The sequence below is a fragment of the Haematobia irritans genome, chromosome 2 (genome assembly GCF_050003625.1).
Source record: "Haematobia irritans isolate KBUSLIRL chromosome 2, ASM5000362v1, whole genome shotgun sequence".
NCBI lineage: Eukaryota > Metazoa > Arthropoda > Insecta > Diptera > Muscidae > Haematobia > Haematobia irritans.
In genome coordinates this window covers 83,143,983-83,167,695 of record NC_134398.1, presented here as the reverse complement: position 1 = coordinate 83,167,695, position 23,713 = coordinate 83,143,983, and the positions used below count along the sequence as shown (strand labels likewise).

The 23,713-nt window shown below is 31.1% G+C and overlaps 1 protein-coding gene across 2 annotated transcripts in view; it reads left to right on the top strand.

Annotated features, from left to right (window-relative positions):
• Nucleotides 1-23,713, top strand: part of LOC142225647 (dipeptidyl peptidase 4) — a 156,835-nt gene that overhangs the window by 97,115 nt on the left and 36,007 nt on the right. The window lies entirely within an intron of this gene.

Below are 23,713 nucleotides of genomic sequence, written 5' to 3'. Positions count from 1 at the left end.
TATGTTATTTACTTTGTATGTCGACTACAATGACAATTGCATGTGTTCAAAATTTTAAGAGAATGTGTAAATAGCAAAAGCACAGGTTGTGCTCTCTTTGTTTTGTAGTTCCTATGGCAAACACTCTTGAGTTTGAGTGCTATTGTTGTTGCGATACGTGTAAATGAATTTAGCACGGCTTGTGCTCTTTATGTAGATCAATTAACTCGTCTCTGAAATTCAATGATATTGTTGTTGTGATAAATGGAAACAGCGCAAAATATCTATCCGATATTAAATTCGATGTTTGTTTCGATAACTATTTCATAATCTGACTCTATTTTACATAGGTGAGTCTGTTATTTGTTGTTAGAGCAATAAGAAACGTTGAAGCTGTATTACCTTGCCAATTAAAATTCGGAAATTATCCTTTTATGATGTATTTAAAATTTTAATTTGTCTCGAACAATATTTGCTTCGATTGAATTTTTCACTTGTATATTGCTGCATGAAATTTTGATGTTTTACACTTTTCTATTGACTTTATCATCACATATGCGTTACTCTGTTGAAATTTATTTTGAATGACGAATATTGAGAAAATTAAACATGATAAAGTCACAAAATTCGATACGAGGAAAAAAATTATTAGGGCACTTCAATCACATTTTGTTGATTTTTCCATTTTCCCTTTTTTGTAAACCATTTCATTTCACTTTTGTATCCAAATTGGGTTAAAAGAGTAATACACAGTGCAGCTTAAGGAACGTTGGAATAGAACCACAGTGCAAGAATTATAATGCACAGCAAGAAGAGGAAACTTAAAGAACAAAGAACTTAAAGAAAAAGTGAAAGAAAAATTGAAGAATAAAGGCAATAAAACCCGTTGTTTTCACCTGCGCTTTAAGATGTTTTCTTGACCTGCCTCGTGGGTCTTATGTAATATAGCGGTTTTTTGACAATATTGATGTAACAAAACTTTACGTTGTTGCACTTTATGCAAAAATTATTTTTTTTTTCACAAATAACTGTTTTTCGGACGGACGTTAAACCACGTTTTGTGCGAAAAATTTGCTATGAATTGATAATTGATATTTTTCATGAAAAAATTTTGCCAATTTTCTTTATTAAATGGCCTTTTTCTGATTTTCAGGGAAATTTTCTTGTCTCTAATTTTTTTTTCCTTTTTTTTTTGGGCAAACATATAATTTTCATATATTTGAACACAGAAAATTCTCATGCGCATTTCAATATTATTCCATGATTTTCCCCAGATTTTCTGTAAACTGCAGTTTCACAATTATCACATAATATCACTGATCACCCGCAATTAAATTTATGGAGCAACTTAGCTTACCGAAACCGTCAATCAACTGACTTGAGCCTAGTTCCTATCCTTCTTGTTTACCTCATTTGCCGTTGTTGTGAGATTTTTGTCTCTGCTGCTGAACTTTTTATTTCTCTCATCGAGAGGACCATGCACACTTAGAGTTTAACTAGCTGGTGGGGGAATGACTCCAACACACAGTGGATCGTGATGACGGGTTGGAGCGAGTGGACCACTATAACTGACTGGTCGATGTTGTTGTTGTTGTGGACTGTATTTATAGGTACAGAGATAATATAATCCCACAAGAGAAAACGAGGCTGTAAAGACAAAAACCCAAGTTACTTGTGGGATGAGATCTCTCAGGGAATGAGATTAACCCACACAAGTATAGTAACCCAGAGAAGAGGTAAAGACACAATAAGAACACCAAGCAGAATTAGTTCACTGTTGACTTTATTGATGGTTATGTTTCTCACCAATGACGATGTTGCTTCCTTGACGGGGTTTTAAAAAGTGATCAATTTTAAATTAAAAAACTTTCCAGGAAAAAAAATATCTATCTTTTAGCACAAAAACTTTCCTTTTACATGACATTCGTTTTTCAAAGAATAACATTCAAACTATAAAATTCATTTCTTTCAAACTATAAAATTACTTCTAAACTGTAACGGTTAGCGTATAATTCAAATTCATGTTCATTCATATTCATAGCAAAGTAATAAGTATAAATCCATAGATTTATACATTAATAAAACATGTCTTTTATTGAAGATAAAATTATTGAAGATAAAAAAAATAAATATAGAAATAAATAAAATTGTATTTAAAAACGAAGGTAAGCAGTTCTAATTATGAAGTAAAAGTTTTACCACAAATGTGTAAGATTTGTCGAAATGAATGAAAAAATTTCAATAAAATCATTCCATATATGAATTCAAATTAGTTAATTTTTTTCATTCTGTAGTATAGTGGTATATAAATATAGGAAAATGTTAACTAATATATGGAATGCATTATTCCTCATTTCTACGAAAATCACATCGTTCAAACAAATAAAAATGTCTTTGGCGCTATACGAAGTTCAACTTTCTTCACAATGAGTTCATTTTAACTTAAAGAAGGGGTCACTTTTTTCTGGGTGTGAGTGTGTATTATACAACCAGGGTAGGAGTGAACTGTAGATTTCCCTCTTTCTACTTTCTGGCATAGCGAAAGACAGTAGAATAATGAAGATGTAAAGTTGGAAGCTGAGGCATTCAGAACATTGACGGTACTAAGTCCTTATTTGTCGTTTATGCCTTTTGTTCCATACATAACTAAAAAATAATTCTTTACTCACAGCTCCACATTAAACTTTGTTTTGATCAATTGTTTTGATTTATCATCAGTAAAAAAAAGAAATGGAAATAAAATTATTACGAACATGTATGGACCTAATGCCTTAAATGCAACATTTGGTGTGACGCCAGCCAATTTCCCATCTTTTCTTCTCTATTGTCTTTGCTCATTACCTCGTATTTTTTGTTTTCATTTGTTCGTATAGTTATTTTATACTAAAATCAAAACGAAATAAAGAGACAAAGAGCTTTTATTTTGTGGTTTTCCTATTTTGTGGTTGTGATGTTATTTCAGTATTTCCGATTTCATTAGAAAAAATAAGAAAAATCTTAAGAATTAAAAAAATCTTTATTTTGTTGATTTCTATCTATAGGCAAAAACATTTTAAATAATATAAGCACATCCCAGCAAAACAATGGAAGTTGTTCCACAAACATTTCTTTTTTAGTGCATCATGTGATTCTCCAACAATTTTTTTATCTCTTCCTATGCAGCACTTTGGACTAGTCTTAGAAAATACGTCGTTTAGCCGTTAAAAGTGAACAACTATAGAAATAAAAAAATAACTATAGAAATAAAAAAATTTACCAAATGGGGAGTTGAACCATTTGGTTTTCTCAGTTCTTTTGAGAAGATTTTGAAAACTGCAACAATTTTAATTTTTTAAAAATATATTTAATAAAAAAAATCGTCATGGCTGAGATTTGAATCTGCGTTATATATTTTTTATTCATAACTGTAAAGAACATCCCGAGAAGTAGTTAGATAATATTTCTTGATGTCATATTACAATCATATCTCCAACATTTAATTGATGTCTCGATGCAACGCGCTAAATGTCGTTTGAGACTAAATGTGTTAAGGCCCAGTGAAAAAGTTTTTCAAATTGTAATATTTTGATAAAATGAAAATAAAAGTTTAATAAAATATTATATATATAAAAAATAAAATTTGTAAAACAATTTTATTATATTTTTTATTCAAATTAACTCACAAACAAATTTACTAACAAAAAATAAAAAAATAGAGTTTTTAGGTTAGGTGGCAGCCCGATGTATCAGGCTCACTTAGACTATTCAGTCCATTGTGATACCACATTGGTGAACCCTTCTCTTATAACTCAGTGCTGCCCGATTCCATGTTAAGCTCAATGACAAAAGACCTCCTATTTATAGCCGAGTCCGAATGGCGTTCCACATTGCAGTGAAACCACTTAGAGAAGCTTTGAAACACTCAGAAATGTCACCAGCATTACTGAGGTGGGATAATCCACCGCTGTTAGGACAAAGTAGGAATCGAACCCACGACCTTGTGTATGCAAGGCGGCCATGCTAACCATTGGACCACTGTGTTTTGATAATATATTTCAATTTCATTCATTGAACTTCTAAAGAAATATAAAGGATCCGAAAACGTTTATGGACATTATTGCATGTCATAAATGATGTTGGGTAATTAAGATTCAACCCAGCCTAACGTACAGAAATATATACGCCCTCAAAAATATCGCCTCTGTAACATATACTCCCAAACATATAAAAACTCCAAATAGTTAATTCCTTTCTTTATTTTTTAAATAAATCGCTTCATAAATGTTTAATGCTCTCCGCTATTTTATTACTTTTTCTCTGTTGAGAACCGAGGAAGGTGTGATATCTTATTTAGAGAGCGAGAAAACCGAGATAGTTGATGAAATTCGTATAACACAATGTTTTTTCAAGCTTGAAACCCATTACTTTATTATTTACCAAAGTGATTTTCATAGAAATATAAAATAACGAAAGTATATTTTTTTTTGCTTTTACGTGCGAAAAAATAATTCTTTCTCCCAAAGGAATTTCAGACACACAAATATCGTTTCCTATGTGTTTTTCGCTGTAAGGAAGTTTGTATGGAAGAAAAGTATATACTTTTTGTGATAAATGTTATTTCTGAATGTAAAACCAATTTCAAACAGACTAACATAAAAATTCTTTTCTGGCTAAATGCTTGTGCCCTCACATCATTCCCACTTCCACGAGTTTTTTTTAGTTCTTAGCACCTTTTTCTATAATACCAACAATGTAGAAAAAATTAGTCGATTTTATAATAGATTTTTTTTTATTTTACCTTTCGCCTCGAATCGAACCGTGGACCATACAGTTTGCAAGCCAAAACACTATCCACTTGGCCACTTAGCTGTTATTGTCACCAACAGATAATTATGTTATCGCTATAGCCATCAACGCAAACAGTCAAACATTTATATTTACAAAGCATAGTTTTCAGCCCCCACGAACCGATGTAAAGAAACTTGTTTTGACGGCCACCATGGAGCAATGGTTAGCATGTCCGCCTTGCATACAAAGGGTCGTGGGTTCAATTCCTGATTCGATCGAACACCAATAAGTTCGTTTAACATATCTTCAAAAAATTTTCGGAAGATACCGAAAACATGTTCGACATTTCTACTATGATACTTCAAAATGTGTATTATTAAAGACCTAAAGCCAGAAAAACACAGTGCTTACTATAAACGAAATACACTGTGTTTTTGGATCAAAAATTATTTTTTTTATTGCACAAATAAAAATTTTGTATCAAAAGAATGTTTTTTGTTTTATAAAAGGAGGAATTCTGAAAACTCTAATAAAAGAAAAACGTTTTCCGTATACGTTTTTCATGCCAATTTTTAACCGACCTCCTAAATCCAGAGGTTTTATTCTGTGAAAGATAATGCTTAACATTTTATGTTAATTACCCCATCCAGAGAAACTATCAAGATCAGTTTGTAAAATAATTTGATCGTAGAGTTAACTTAGTGAATGTAATATTTTTACATCATTAGCATTGATAAGAATCATACAACTTTCAATTATAATTGGAAGATCTTAAATAAGTCAACAATTTGGACTGTCTTTCGGAAAATCATTTTTTGAGATCTCCCATTAAAATACGACTTAATCCATTTTATAAGAAAAGGCACTAAAACCCATTAAATGTAATTTTTTCAAAGAAATATTCGATAAATGTGAATATGACAAAATTTAAAACACTTCAGTTGGTGGATGATTGGCAAAACTATTGAATATGAATTTAGGTTGTGAAAAAATGAAAGTTATAGAAAATGGAGGAAAATTGAGCAAATTCCAATAGGTGCTACCCTCGGACTAAATTAAAAATTTTTTGCACCAATTTTGGCAATGCTGGTCATCACTTTAAATGTTCATTCAACCTACTCAGAAAAAAAATTCACGAAAATTTTCAAATTAACATTTTAATTGACTTTTAAAAAATATTCAAAACAAATTTAATTGATTCAACAAACTTTTTAATTGAAACAAAAATTAATAGTATCAATTATTTTTTTAATTGTATCAATTAATGTTTTAATTGACCTTCAATTATTTTTTTTTTTAATTGATACTATCATTTCTGTGATTGAAGATATTTCAATTCAAAAATTAATTGGATCAATTAATTTCGTGATTGAATCAGATTTTTTTTGGGTGTATGCGAATTGTTTTGGGGGACACTGTTGTTTTCAGTCTTTTCACTTTTTGATGGCCACTAGATGTGGGTGGGTGTGTGTTCATTGTCTACTTGCTTGTTTGCTTGAAATAGAAAAGTTTTGTGTTGGAAAGTCAATAAAAATAGTTTTAGAAGTCTCCGAATTGTGAGAAATTAACAACAACAAAAAATGCCACCATTATGACTGTGTGTGTATGTGTGAGTGTGAATTATAAATAAATTTTCAATAATAATTCTAAGTGGGTTTTCCATGCCAACTCTGTACCGATCTCTTTCTATTTCTACTGTGGATATTAATTTATTGACCAAATAAACACAACAATGTCTAAAGGCAAACAAAAAAAAAAACAAGAAAAACAAAATTTTTGATTAACAATTTGTGCGGCATTTCTTGGCGCAAATCTCACCCATTCGTCATGGTGATTTCCATGATTTGCCTTAATTGATTCCATTAAGTAATTCGCAGCGACAGCACCAACATCTGCTGCTGTGAATGGACTATGATGGGTGATGGCCTATTTGCATTTTTCGCTATGATTCACACAGAATATCTCTCCCAGTTCAAATTGTAAAGCTGGCACCTCATCAACCATTCGTGGTCAATGTGGTCAGATGGTGGTAGCCAAACATAGAGGATAGACATATGGATGTGTTAATTACATAACTTTTATTTTTTTTTGCTATTACGAAGGACATTGTTTGTAATTTCCAATGCGGGGAGGGATGAAAGATTCATGAAATTTCTCTATCTCTCACTAATGATGGACCATGAACCACGTAATGGTTTGCTGGTCACTTTAACGAATTTTTGTTTTGACCAAAGAAGCTTGTCAATCAATTACAATGAACCTCAAAGTTGTGATCTACAGATGTTGGGGGTTGTGCTCAAATTTAGTTGCAGATACAAAATAGGATGAAAATATGTCATAAAATAATAATTACATAATAACAACTCTGTTCAATTATTTTATTAAACTGGAATATGAGTACCGCATAGTGCACACAAAAATAGGGAAATTAGCTACATTGAAGGAAGTGTTTTCTTCTCTCAGGACCAAAATTGTACAGACGAAAAAGACTGTTTTTCATATACTTCTGCGTAAAAATTATATGTTTAAAACTCCAATTTTTAACACATAATTTTCAAGCACATAATATTCATAAATTAGTATAACATGCTTGGGACATATATGTTAATATCTTAGAATATATTATGTTTGGGACATTACATGTTCTTAAATATGTTATAATGCTTCTGAATGCAAACTTATATTAATTTAGAAATTTCGTATAAACATATATATGTTTAGAAACGGCAAAAAAAAATCAAATCAGAGAAAAGATTGCTCTACTTGAGAGCAGGACTGCCGTTTTTGCCGATTTATGTGCATATTGACGATTTTTTAATCAAAAGATAGCAAATCCCGATTTTTGCCTCAAAAATAACGATACTAGCTCTGTTCAAAAATGTTTACTTGAAGCCGTTCGTTTACACCGAAAAGCCAGCAAAAGAAAGACGGAGAGATATTACTTTTGACAGTTTTCAGATAGAGATATTGCAAGATTTTGCTGGACATTTCTTAGGAGCTAACTTCATTTTACACCTAAAGTATTAGTATACCATTAAAAATGAGTCCACTATTAAAGAAAATATGTGATCAATACAGCCAAATTGGTGAAAATCGGACAAAATTGTTACGTAAGAGCCATACATAAATGGAATTATGTATATACAAATTTGAGTAAGATCGGTTATTATTGCCAAATTTCGGCAAACCGGGGGATACCTATATATGGGAACTATTTTAAATTTGAACCAATTTGGATAATATATTGTTTTCATATAAACGGCGGCCAAAAATAGAAGGAGTTATCGTAGAAGAATGAAAATTGGTACACATTATTATTATAAGTAGGAAAGGAAAAAACGAAGTTTTGCGAAAATCGGCCCAAGGACTCGCCCACCTCCCATATATCCTGAAATGAAAAACCTTATATTTTTTAAAATTGTTCTTGGAATTGAGCCAAATTTGGCTCGATTTATCTCTGATATATTACTGATAACTGTGGTGAGTTATATGAAATTATCTCAAAGGACACGCCCACCTCCCATATATCCTGAAATGAAAAACCTTATATTTTTTAAAATTCTTCTTGGAATTGAGCCAAATTTGGCTCGATTTATCTCTGATATATTACTGATAACTGCGGTGAGTTATATGAAATTATCTCAAAGGACACGCCCACCTCCCATATATCCTGAAATCAACAAAAAATTATATTTTCCAAAATTGTTGTTGGAATTGAACCAAAGTTGGCTTGATTTGTCCTTGATGAATTTTTGATTAGTATATTTAATCTCATTTAATTATCTTACAAAATACGTCTACATCCCATATGTCCTTGATACCAAATAAGAAAATTTCATTTTCTATATTATAAATATATTTATATATTTATTTCATTTGCCAATTACTATTATTATATTTAATAAGAGATAGGAAACAGATATTTTTCAAATTCATTATTATCGATTAACAAAATATTAAGGAAATGATTAAATAAATAAAACTAAATATTTTTCCTTATTCACTAAGGCTGTCATAATCCGTATCAGTCGATTCGTACTGACTCAAAAAATTTTCTGCAATTATAGTTTCAGAACATTCCTCAGTATTGGATTCACTTTGGATAATTATTTGCTTTTCTGTGAATAGTAATATTTGGTTCAGACTGCAAAATCATTCTTTCAATTTAATCCTTATTGGTTGACTAACGACTATTTTTTTCTGGTATGATTTAATCGGGTCTTTCTAAAAACTTTATGAGTTGCGCCTATAGCTTCCTCCGACAGCATTCCAACAGGCATTTTGGAATGTTTTATGAATTCTACACTATGAACAAGAATTTTATGAACTGTAGCTGGCATGTAATACCAAGCGTAATTTGTCTAATTTCCACCCGTCTCGACACTGAAAATTTAAAGAATAAATGAAAGGGGGATGAACGGGGACGCGAAACTAAATTTTTTATACTCTACACACTTGCCCAAATATTATATTAAAATATTAAAAAAGTGTTTTTTGGTGTTTTTTTCTTACACTCCACTGAACTTGAATGTTTTAACAAACTTAGATTTTCGCTTTTTGTTTACATTCGGTGTAACGGTAAACCCCATATGATCCACCAAACCAGCCAAAATAGCGAGTTGCCATATCATTATATTCTAACACGTTTTTCCAATCCTAAATTATACTGCTTTACCGACAATTTTTATTTTAACTTACGGAATTAAATTTGGGTAATTTTTATAATTTTTATATACCGATATTTTTTTTACTAGAACTATTAACTTTGAATGCTCATAACTTTTTGCAAATATAATATTTTTTAAAAATTCCTTAGCCAATGTGACCGTACTGTAAGTCGATAAGCAACTCAGCAACATACACTTTTATTTCTTGTAATTAAACTTACATGTCTTTCGTTACCTATCTCCGTCGCCATTTTTATCGGTTTTCTCTACTCTTTCGCTCTGTCTGACTGGAAAATCCGTAATAATTTAAAAATTGAAAAAAATGAAGATTTCAAAACACATAAATAACAAGCCGAATCTTAAATACCCACCACCATGAATCAAATATAACAGTTACCTTTGAAAACTCTTCGTCGTAGAGTGTTACTTGATAATATATTGCGGGTTATTTGATAGTGTATAGAATGATAATATACAGAAATGACTAAATAACGCCTTGATTTGAAATCTAATATCTATAGATTTGGAAATTTAACTTTCAGTTTCAAGGAACCTTCAGGATCAGTGCGCCTTCTATACCCTCACGAAGTGAAATCGGTCTATATGGAGGCCTTACCGAATGGAACTAAATCCTTTACAATTGCAGGTAAATCGGATAAAAACTACGGTTTATATAAGCCCAAGGAGTTAATTCGGGAAATCAGTCTATATGGGTACTATGCCAAAAATATGCACCGATACACAAAATTCAGCACACCCAGTTGTGGTTCTAAAAAACCTACAGAAGATAGACCCCAAATTGGAGGGCGGGTTTATAAGGGGATACACAATTTATTCGGAACACATATTTATGGTCCTCAAAAACCTCAAGATTTCAAATTTGAAGTAAATTGAATAAAAACTACCGTTTTTAGAAGCTCAAGAAGTAAAATCGGGAAATCGGCTATATGGGGACTATAGCAAACCATTGACCGATACACATCATATTCAGCACACCTGTTTGTGGTTCTAAAATACCTCTTGATTTCGAATTTCAGACAAATCGATTTCTAAATTCAGGAAAATCGATGAAAATATGGTTTCTAGAAGCCCAAGAAGTAAAACTGGGAGATCGGTCTATATGGGGGCTATACCAAAACATGGACCGATACGCACCATTTTCGGCACACTTTTGTATGGTCCTAATATACCTCTAGATTTCAATTTCAGGCAAATCGGATAGAAAATAAGGATTTTAGAAGCACAAGACGATAAAAAAACGAGTTTGTGCCAAAATTAAGAAAGATATATTTATTATTAAAGGTTGTACCGTTATTACAATAGACATCCAGAAAGACAGACGGACATCGTTATATCGTCTAAGAATTTTTTCCCTGATCAGAGAAGAAACATGATTGTCACAATCATATTCGAAGAGCAAAATAATATGATAGGAGCTATTTTTGCGGCGACCATGTAACATTTTCACCTGCAACCCTGTTGTCTCAGCGAACATGGTTCTAAGAAAAATAAAATTGTCCTCATCTAAAATGTTTTTATATAGATAAAAAAATTTGTTTCCATTAAAAGACAAATAAAATGTTTTGATCTTTATGAAAAAACTTTTTTCGTCGTCGAGTAGTAGAAAAATTTCTTAGGCAAGTAAATTAGCTCTTGGGCCCCAAATAAATGCCGTGGAATAAGGGGAGAATTTTTGTTTATTTTTTGAAACTGGTTGTCTTTAGGCATATAGAAGAGAAGAATTTCGTGCAAAATATAACTCTAAATATACTGAAGAGATTTTCGAAATTCCCCCACCAAATCCCCAAGTTCCCATCCACGAAAAAATTTGTCATAGGACGGATGTCCACAATTTGAGCAGCCGTTGCACTGAATTTGTGTTACTTCTTAAGATGTTCGGAGCACATTATTCAGTGTTTTGGATGTGCATTAAAAAGAATTGTGTGACTTTGCCGAATAAACAATTTTTATACTTTCTATGCGTTAGAATGGTTGTCTGAAACGTTTGACCTCAAATATTTACATTTTCTGAAACATAAACATCAGCGAGAGCGAGAGAGAATAGAAAAAACAAGATTAAGATTATATGTTACAGAGGCGATTATTTGTGAGGGTGTGTAGTTAAAATAAAGAATATCTTTGGGAGGACATTTTTGGAAGTGCGTATAGATTTGTGCCATTAGAACAACTTCCACATTCTTTTTCTGGGATGCCAGAAAAAGAATGATATCACAATGCACTTGTTAGGATTAGTGTTTCTTTAACAACATAACCCAACTAACCTACGGTTTAACAAAAATATTAAATCTAACGTTAACAGTTTTGCAACAACTTTGATTAAAATTTCGCAGTTTTCTCTTTGGTTTTGAATTCGAAAACTATGACTGGCGAAACCACTAATGGCCAGCTTAAACTTGTGAACATTATTTGAATTGAAAGCATTTATGGTGAATTATATGACCAACCTTCTTGTTTGTTTTCTTAATTGGGACAAGTCAACCAAAACGAACGAATGGACAACTGATTGAAAAGTAACACCTCACCCCTGTGGCAAGCGCCAGAGGCACACCTGAGAACAAGGCCAGCGTTAATGATGGGCTGAGTGGACTACATCTTCTGCCACACAATGACGGAACTAACAGTTTGGAACACCTATGGATGGATACTATTACTTGATGTTGTTTTGAAGGAAGTTGGGAGCGACTAATAGACTAGAGCCATGTCCATTGTACATATATGTGAGGGGGTCAGGAATATATTGTGTTTAACACCAAAACTCAACCCACCTCAGAATTGACCAACCCATGTTTCAGGAAAACAAAAACATCCACAAAAAACTAAAAAAGAAAAACTCCTAGTGCTGCCATTGTGGCCTTAGTTCAGTTTGTTTACTTCGTGCCACTTTGGTGTATGTTTCAGTTTGAGTTAATGACGTTGCAAATCCTGTGTAGTCCGGTAGGCGCAGTTGTTATAGTGAAATAAACATTTTCCACTACCAACAACGACAAGCTGCGATTTATTTTTAACAAAACTTTTATTTAAGTTTTATGGGTGTTGTAGCGTTGGAAGAATGTATGGGAACATTTCAAGGGCCTTTCTGTGCGATTTTATTTCCGCTCCGAATTTATGGTAATCTGTCTCTGCAATCACTACAAACGCTCACAAAAAAAAAAAACACCCACATTCTGGCCCTTCAAACATTTTCGAAGTCTTTGGGTGACGGATCATTGGAATGACTATTTTCTGATTCCAAATGATGTTCAATTATGGATTAATTATAATTATCAGTAATTATTGACTCTTTTTGTTATGCAAAAATGCAATGTTCTCACTTTTATAAATCATTTTGGAGAATATGTTCTTAATCATTGAAGAGATTGTGTGATGAAAGTCATTACACCGAAAGAATTTTCTTTGTAAAAAGAACGAAAAATTCCGTTAAAAGAACGAAATTTGTCATTGTTTTACAACCAAAGAAACTTTTCATTAAAAGTACGAAATATTTCATTCTTTTTACGAAGAAAAGTTCTTCCAAATTTTTCATAGTTTGTAAGACAAAACTGCATAGTTTTTATGAAAAACTTCATACATGTTATGAAACAATTTCGTTCTTTTTATGAAATTGTTTCGTAATTTTCACGAAAAATTTTCATACTTTTTATGTAATAGTTACGCATTTTTAATGAAACAATTTCGTATTTTTGTGAAAAATGTTCGAACTTTAAGAAAAAATTTTATAATCCAAAGTGCATTTGGTTGTAGTATCAAGTTTGAAAAATGTCACCACTGCTTTACATCTTATGTTTTTGAATAATTTTTAGTTTGGTTGCTTCACTTATATTCATAGCACACGTCACCCAAATGAGAAGTAGCAAAGACATGCATTAAAAAATTGAATAAAGGAATGCATTCAAAGACAATTTTATGTCGCGAACGGAGATTTTACTACTTCAATAAAACTTCTTCTTTATTTGAAAGAACATGTTTCGTACTTTTTATGAAGAAATTTTAACGCAGAATGTTTCGTAAAATATTCGTAAATTCGTAAAAACTTATTCACAAAAGTCATGAAATTTGAAGAAATTTTGGTTAAAAGTACGAACTTTTTACGAAGAAAATTTAATGTAGAATATTTCGTAGATGTTTCGTATATTCGTAAAATTTACGAAACTGAATGAAAATTTCGTTGTTTTAATGAAGAATTCACGAGTAATAGTTAATGAAGAATTCATCGTAAAATTAATGAAGTGAATTGGCAAAAATTAACTATTTTTAACTACCATTTACGGAATACATCCTTCTCGAAATACAAAAAATAACTAAAAATAAAGAAAAAATATTAGGCGCCAGATCATACCCATTTTAACCACGCTGTGGTTCATTCTTACTCTTGTTGAGAAGTGTACGAAGAAATTCTTCAGTTTTAGTTACAATTTTACTTTTTTGTGTGTCATTGAAATTTTGCTGCCATTTATTTCTTAAAATAGAGACATACTTCGAATAAAGAAAAAATCGTTGGGCTGGGGAAAGTTTTAAAAATAAAAAAATTGTAAAAATGAATTAAAACAAAATAAATTTTTGCAATAAATATAAGTTAATTTTTGCATCAGTTTTACAACTGACTTTTTTCTGTGAATAAATTCATTTTGATTGCAAAATTGATGTTGATTACAAAACTCCATTAATTTTTTCATTAAAAACGTTACTATTTTCAATTACTTTCTTAACCGACTTATTGTCTTTAGTTTGATTAAAAAATTGATTGTTTGAAATAAATTTTTTATCATCATCACTTTTTTATTAACTTAGTCGTCCGAGTATAAAAAGTTAATTGTGTCAATTGATTTTTTAATTAAACGTTGTAAAATGTTCAATCATTGACTTAATTAACTTAATGTTTCCATCTTGATTAAAAAGTTTATCGTACCAACATTTTTTTCAACTTCAATCAACTTTTTAAATGGAAATATTGTGGTGATATTTTTTCTGTATATGTAAAATGCATTGCTTCTGAGCTTGTTGTGCTTGATATTTTACAAGAAAATTAACTTTAAATTAACATTTTTAATTTGACAACTTAAATTGAATGGATGTTTTGTAACCAGTATGACTAACACTTTTCTAGCTCATGTCTTCAAATCAAGACGCTTCCGTCCCTAAAATCTGCAATTTGACCCGGTATATCCTAAAAAACATGCTCAGAATAATTTTGACAACATTTCATGAATAAATAAATAACATAATGAAGAGAAGAAGTTAAGTATGTTCTAAGATACCAATAAGTAGTTTAAGTAGTGTTCTTTCTTTATAATGAAATGAAAAAGATTTTAATATTTATGAAAATATTAAAAAAATATTTTCATGAGTTACAAACAAAATAAATGTAAAACATCTAAATTATAACTACTGTACAATACTTCTGAAGATTCCCTTCTAGAAAATAATGAAAAATTCTCAGATGTAAATTCAGTGGTTTGTACCGTTTTAATTAAATTCGAGCGAATTAGAGAAACTGGCTATTAGGTTTGGTTAGGAATAGTGGCAGCCCGATATTTCAGGCTCACGAGGACTATTCAATTCATTGTGGTACCGCGTTGATGAACTTCTCTCTTATCACTGAGTGCTGCCTGATTCTATGTTTAGCCTAATAAAAATGTACCTCTTTTTTATATACTCATACAAACATTTTTTTCTGATTCACGAAAATGAATCACGAAATTAATTGATCCAATTAATTTGTTAATCGAAATGTCTTCAATCACAGAAATGATAGTATCAATTAAAAAATAATTGAGAGTCAATTAAAAAATTAATTGATACAATTAATTTTTGTGATTGATTTCTGTTTCAATTAAAAATTTTGTTGAATCAATTAAAATTTTAATTGAATACTTTTAAAACTCAATGAAGACTTTAACTGGAAAAAAATTCTTAACATTTTTTCTGTGCTGAAAAAATAAAAACGTAGTTAAACTAACGCTTATTTTTATTCCAAAAAATATTTATTTGTAGTTAAATTTTATTAAGTTTTTAGAAAATTTCCGCAGCCCAATGAAATTTTCCTTTTTCTAAGTTTGTCTCAAACAAAAGAAAATGTTCGTGCCATTCTCAAAAAAAATTTCTTCTTTACTTTTAGTTCATTTTTTCTTCTATGATTGGGTGTAATTTCGTGAGTTGTAGTTAAAACACGCTTAGTTAAATTTTCACACGAGGTAGATCATTCTTGCTATAAAACGGTTTACTTTTTTCTGTGTAGTCGAGTCCGAACAGAGTTCCACATTGAGATGAAACCACTTAGGGAAGCTTTGAAACACTAAGAAATGTCACCAGCATTACTGACAGGGGATAATCCACCACTGAAAAGCTTAGGTCGAAACTGGGATTGATCCCATGACCCTTTGTGCACTCAAAAAGTTGACTAGGATCCAAAGTTTTAGACATTCCCTTTAGGATTTTGGTATTGATTCCGAGCCAAAGATGCGGCTTCTTTAAAATAAAGAAATTTTTTTAGCAACCTACCTGGCTTTAAATCTAGGACCGATAAAATTAAAATTAGGATACAGATCTAATTTATCAAATTTTTTTTCTCTTTTGTACTCACGTACAAAAATGCTGTTTTCTGGAAAAAAATACGGTGGAAGCAAAAACTTGGTTTGGTAATGAGTTTCCGGACTCTGCCCCAGGGAAATCAAAAATAATTGATTGGTTTGCAAAATTCAAGCGTGGTGAAATGAGCACGGAGGACGGTGAACGCAGTGGACGCCCGAAAGAGGTGGTTACCGACGGAAACATCAAAAAAATCCACAAAATGATTTTGAATGACCGTAAAATGAAGTTGATCGAGATAGCAGAGGCCTTAAAGATATCAAAGGAACGTGTTGGTCATATCATTCATCAATATTTGGATATGCGGAAGCTCTGTGCAAAATGGGTGCTCACATTTGACCAACAACAACGTGTTGATGATTCTCAGCTGTTAACTCGTAATACACCCGAGTTTTTCCGTCGATATGTGACAATGGATGAAACATGGCTCCATCACTACACTCCTGAGTCCAATCGACAGTCGGCTGAATGGACAGCGACCGGTGAACCGTCTCCGAAGCGTGGAAAGACTCAAAAGTTCGCTGGCAAAGTAATTGCCTCTGTTTTTTGGGATGCGCATGGAATAGTTTTTATCGGTTATCTTGAGAAGGGAAAACCATCAACAGTGACTATTATATGGCGTTATTGGAACGTTTGAAGGTCGAAATCGCGGCAAAATGGTCCCATATGAAGAAGAAACAAGTATATACGGCCGCAAGTTCGGCCAGGCCGAATCTTATGTACCCACCACCATGGATTGCGTAGAAACTTCTACGAAAGACTATCATCCACAATCGAATTACTTGGGTTGTGGTATCTTAAAACTTCTTAATATCGTTTTCTAAATTGTGATTTAGTCCATACATGGTATATATTAGACAAAAAAGTTATGTATAGTTAAGTCTACAAATAATTACGAATCGATATGGACTTTTTGTACGTAGAGAGCCAGAATTGAAATATGGGGGTCGCTTATATGGGGGCTATATACAATTATGAACTTGATATGGACCAATTTTTGTGTGATTGGGGATCGATTTATCTGAGGGCCATATATAACTATAGACCGATATGGACCTAGTTAAGCATGGTTGTTAACGACCATATACTAGCACAATGTACCAAATTGCAACTCACTCGGATGAAATTTGCTCCTCCAAGAGGTTCCAAAACCAAATCTCGGGATCGGTTTATATGGGGCTATGTACGATTATGGACTGATATGGACCACTTTTGGCATGGTTGTTAAATATCATATACTACCACCACGTACCAAATTTCAAGCAGAACGGATGAATTTTGCTTCTCCAAAAGGCACCGGAGGTCAAATCTGGGGATCGCATGGTTGCTAGAGACCATATACACACAAAAAATTTTTTTCTGATTCAATCACGAAATTAATTGATCTAATTAATTTTTAATTGAAATGTCTTCAATCACAGAAATGATAGTATCAATTAAAAAATTAATTGTAGGTCAATTAAAAAGTTAAATGATCCAATTAAAAAATTAATTGATACTATTATTTTTGTGATTGATTTTTATTTCAATTAAAAAATTTGTTGAATCAATTAAATTTTTAATTAAATATTTTTTAAAACTCAATTAAAATTTTAATTGGAAAATTTTTCGTGAAATTTTTTTGTGTGTACTGACACAATGTACCAAATTTCAGCCGGATCGGATGAAATTTGCTTCTCTTAGGGGCCTCGCAAGCCAAATCGGGGGATCGGTTTATATGGGGGCTATATATAATTATGGACCGATGTGGACCAATTTTTGCATGGTTGTTGGAGACCATATACTAACACCATGTACCGGATCGGATGAAATTTGCTTCTCTTAGAGGCCTCGCAAGCCAAATTTTGGGGTCCATTTATATGGGGGCTATACGTAAAAGGGGACCGATATGGCCCATTTGCAATACCATCATACATCAATAACAACTACTTGTGCCAAGTTTGAAGTCGATAGCTTGTTTCGTTCGGAAGTTAGCGTGATTTCAACAGACGGACAAGCTCAGATCGACTCAGAATTTCACCACGACCCGAAATATATATACTTTATGGGGTCTTAGAGCAATATTTCGATGTGTTACAAACGGAATGACAAAGTTAATATATCCCCCATCCTATGGTGGTGGATATAAAAAGTGTTGTTCCGCCATGACAACGCACCGTGCCACAAGTCATTGAGAACGATGGGAAAAATTCATATATATTATATATATATATATATATATATATATATATATATATATATATATATATATATATATATATATATATATATATATATATATATATATATATATATATATATATATATATATATATATATATATATATATATATATATATATATATATATATATATATATATATATATATATATATATATATATATATATATATATATATATATATATATATATATATATATATATATATATATATATATATATATATATATATATATATATATATATATATATATATATATATATATACATATATATATATATATATATATATATATATATATATATATATATATATATATATATATATATATATATATATATATATATATATATAAACACAGTTTCTTTGATTACGATCAAAATTCGTAATACTATATTGTGATTTCATTTCAAAAACTATTTTTGTTTTTGGAATTTCTTTTCCTTTTCTTGACTATGAAGTTAGATATAGATGGGATCCCGAATTGGGGAAAATCAAAAGTGAATAAAATGGTAAAATCAACATTAAATAGGACGGTCAAGAAAATTTATTAGACATAATTATTTTCTATTTTCAATTCGTACTCTAAAAGACAAAATTGGAGTTAAAAATTGCAAAAGTGTCTATTTATGTCATATGAAGTTCAAGATGGTTCCATTATTGAAAAAATTTAAAAATTTTAAGAAATTCCGAAATCGTTATCGTTAATGATGCGATATCTCAGACGATTTGGTTTCGTTTGTTATATCATGAACCCTTTAACCGCATAAGGATTTAAACTAAAATTGTATTTGTTGCATAGGCCCTCATCAGTCGTGGTCCTTGTAGTACCTTTATGTTGATTTCATTCACTTTAATACCCCTAACTTTTTGCAATGTGAAAATAAAATCTCAAAGCAAAGAGCATGAAAGGTCCTAAGTTTACTGGTTGTCGTCATAGTATGGTTGACTCTGGTATTGTTGCTATTGTTGTCTAAGTTTTGGTTTTAGCTCGGTCTATGTCGTTATCCTTGTTATACGGGTACTACGGTTGTAGATTTGTTTTGTGGATAATGCAAGGAACGAAGAATGGAATGACCAAAGGACAAAGCCAAGCGAAAAACTCTCGACCTCTGACACTTTTGCCGGCATTATAAACGACTTTGGAATTATTTTATTTTTTTTCTTTGTTTCGTATGTATATTGTCGTCATTCCTTGAATAACTTAAAACGGCTGTGAACTATGACTTACCCAATCTCTTCTTCAATTTCCTTGGTAGCTTGTCGGCAGTGGCCATAAATGAACGTAATAAACATTACAGCAATCATAATGGAATACGATATACGTATCGTATCAAGAGTTTGCATACCATATAAGAAAAAAATATCCTTGTTATCCTTGCGTCTGATTAGCAAGAAAATTAGAACTAGACGCATGCCTCTCTTTTAATAAATATTAAAAAAATATATAAATTAGAAGCAAGAAATGCATATAAACTCACTTAACTTTATTCTAGTTCATGAAAATTTGTTGATTTTATTAAAATTTTGCACAATATGAGTAAATGTTCTTTTTTAGATATTGTAATCGAATTTAAAATCTGTTGTTACCAAATTTTGAAAATAGCGATACTAGACTTACACAACATATGAAAAATTTCCCATTTGGCCTATTGGGATCAACTGGTACAAAACGTTGTACTCTACTCTGTATAATAATTTGTGAACATCTATTTTCCATCCATCATCATGAGTAGATTCTTGACAAAGGCAACAGATGTATGTTTTAAGGCTATTCCGGATTTTGGTAAATTAAAATTTTCGCCCTGTAAAAATTTGGAACTATTTATTCTCTTTTGAAAAATCTGAAAAAACCGTTCATTTTTGACTTTTTAAATTTTTTGAAAATGTGGAATTTTTGTTTTTTTTTTTTCATTCGCCTACTTTCTTTCGATTTAAATTTTTTTGATATTCATTTCGGTTTTTTGCATTTTGCAAAAAGTTGAGAATAAGAGGAAATCAAAATTTCGATCTTAATCGAAATCCTATTTTTAAAACAGGAAAACATCGATTAGCCGGTACCAGAGATGGTCCGAGTAGCATTTTTTTGAGTTTTATACTGTCAAAAAATTGTAAACGTCTAAGACGTCATATACCTGTTTAAAACGTAAAAAACGTAGTAAATGTCAAAAACACTTATAGGATCCTTAGATTGGATTTCAAAAATTTCTTTTTTATATATTCTAAGTCATGGAAACGTCATATTGAAGTATTTTAGATATTTTTTTGGATTATTCGTTTGGCTTGAGGTCATGGACTAATGAAAAATGCTGGTGTTGTTGTTTTTCATTACTTTTTTATTGAAATGTTGCTGTTCTCGGATATTTCGATACGCCATCGGTGATCATCTTCAGCGAGATATTATTTATAAATTGTAATAATTTAAGTATTTAACAGTATTAACATTTACAATGTTTAGCAACAAAAATATAAAATTAATTGTATTTACATTTTACAAAGTTATGGACTTTCTCCTGGAAAAATTATTCAAAATGAATATACTAAATGCGAAAGAAAAATATAAATTGACAAGCAGAACTGCCACAGCTCCAAGGATATATGGGCTCCCAAAAATTCATAAGGAAGGGACACCTCTCAGACCAATTTGTTCATCTATTAATTCCCCGACGTATAATGTATCAAAATACATAACAGACATATTGAAAAATCTCACGAAGGATTCAAAATATAATATAAAGGATGGGATAGAATTTAAGAAAAGAATAAACCAACAAACAGTACAGGACAACGAATTGTTAATTTCTTTCGACGTAGTATCCCTCTTTCCCAGTGTACCTCTAAATCTAGCGATAAGAACGATTAAAGAAAAATGGACTATAATACAAGAATTCACCAAAATACCAATGGATTTATTTTTAAAAATAGTGGCCCTATGCATTAAGGACTCCAACTATTTCACATATGACGATAAGATGTTTGAACAAACGAAAGGAATGCCGATGGGATCTCCTATATCTCCCATAATCGCAGATATCATAATGGAGGCATTATTAGACGACGCAATGAATAAACTCTCAAAAAAAAAACAAGATTTCTGACTAAATATGTTGATGACATATTTTGCATCATAGACAAAGATGAAGTAGACAACACATTGACGACTCTTAACGCATTTAATCGACAACTTCAATTCACAATGGAATGTGAAAACGAAGGAAAATTGCCTTATCTTGACACAGTGGTTCAAAGACACAACAATCAACTAAGATTAAATTGGTACAAAAAGAACACAGCATCAGGAAGACTAATAAACTTTCACTCCAATCATCCTCGACGTATTAAGATCAACACTGCTACCAATTTTATTAACAGGAGTTTAAACATAAGCGACGTAAGATTTCATAAGGGTAACGAGAAGAAAATACGACGGATTCTCCAACAAAATGACTTTCCCAATAACACAATTAGCGATCTTATAAAGTACGTGAAAAGTAAGAAAGAGAAGAATCACGACAAACAAGAAGACACGTCTATGGTCTTCAAAAAGATGACATACGTACAAGGGTTCTCCGAAAGATTGGAAGAATCAAACATATACAACAAGGATAACTACAAACTGGCCCAAAAGTGTAACAAAAGGATATATGATCTTTTCAGCAAAACTAAAACTAAGATACAAGTGGAAGACAAATCGAATGTAGTATATAAAATAAAATGCGATGGGGACGAAAACAATCCATGTCCAATGTTGGCACCACTAGGACCAAATTAAAAACAAGACTTTCTGCCCACAAATCTGACCAAAAGATGAAAGACAAGCCCTTAGAACAAAAAAAAAAAAAAACGGGCCTTGCAGCACATTGCACAACCACAGGACACATACCAAATTTCAAAAATATTGAAATACTGACGATGGAAGAGAATACAAAGCGGAGATATACACTGGAGATGCTCCATATAATAAATACTCCCACTGACGAACGCATGAACTTCAAAACCGACACAGACCACTGTGCACAGATTTACAGAAATCTAATACAAAATCACAAACACAATTAAGATAATCAATCAGTTAGACATGAGCTTTGTAAGGAGAAAGTCCATAACTTTGTAAAATGTAAATACAATTAATGTTATATTTTTCTTGCTAAACATTGTAAAAGTTAATACTGTTAAATATTTAAATTATTACAATTTATAGATAATATCTCATTGAAGATGATCACAGATGGTGTATCGAAATATCCGAGAACAACAACATTTCAATAAAAAAGTAACGAAAAACAACAACACCAGCATTTTTCATTAGTCCATGACCTCAAGCTAAACGAGTAATCCCAAAATTCCAAAGGTCTACTAACATAACTAAACGTATTTTAGAATTTTTTATAAAAATATTTTGAAATTTTTACTCAAATGCAATTTTTACAATTTGCAGGCATAAACGTTTGAATGCAATCCGTTTTCCAGTTGCTGAAACTGTGAAACTTGTTGTTGCCAAAATTTGATTTAGGTACAACATGTGGGCATGCAAACTACCAACCACGCAGATTTAAATTTATTAAAAACTCCGAATTTAATACGACTATGTGAAATCCGACTGACAGCAGTAGGCCAATTTTTACTATTTTTTATAAGGAAAAGGCATCCTCAAATCAAGTTCTCAAAAACGTATACTGTACAAAAAAATACTTATATTGCAAACAATTTTACGGAGCTTAGAACTTTCTTTTAATGGAAAGACATTTTTTTTATAATGAAAGCATTCGTAAATACAAAAATTGTAAAAAAGGAAGAAATAAACGGTTCTAAAACCAGTGTACTGTACAAATTCTTATATTGTCAAAAACAAAGTATTTTCAGAAGGTTTACGACGTTTTTGACGTATACGTCGTAAATGTATGTCAAATACCTTTCAGTTTACGACAGACCATCTCTGGCCGGTACTGACCAACAGTTAAAAATGACGGCGTGATTTTAAGGATAGTGAAAAATATCAACAGATGCCTGTTTTCAAATTATTTCGAATTTTGGAAAAAAAAAATAATTTATACAAATTTTTTACTTCATTTTCAATTTTTATTAGCGAAATGAGAAATTTCTGAGCTTTGCGTTACTTTACTTTGTTTCTTTTTTGAATTTTGGAAAAAAAATAGAAATCAAAATTGTGGCTTTTGATTCTTTTTATTTTTTATTTACTTTAATATTCCTTATTTGAATATTTTTTTATTTCCTTTAATGACGTGAACTAAAAATAAGAAAAAAAGTTGTACAGTAACGTGAACACCGTCTATCGTGAATACGTTTTTTCTTAAACTAACTACTCTGTAGCGTGGACAAACTTTAAAGATTTATAACATGAACAATTTCTTTTTGTCAGAAAGTGTAAGGCAACACTGAAGTACATGAAATTTGACGTTGAAGGCAGATTCACAATTTCAAATACAATTTTGTGACCTCGTTTTTGCTTAT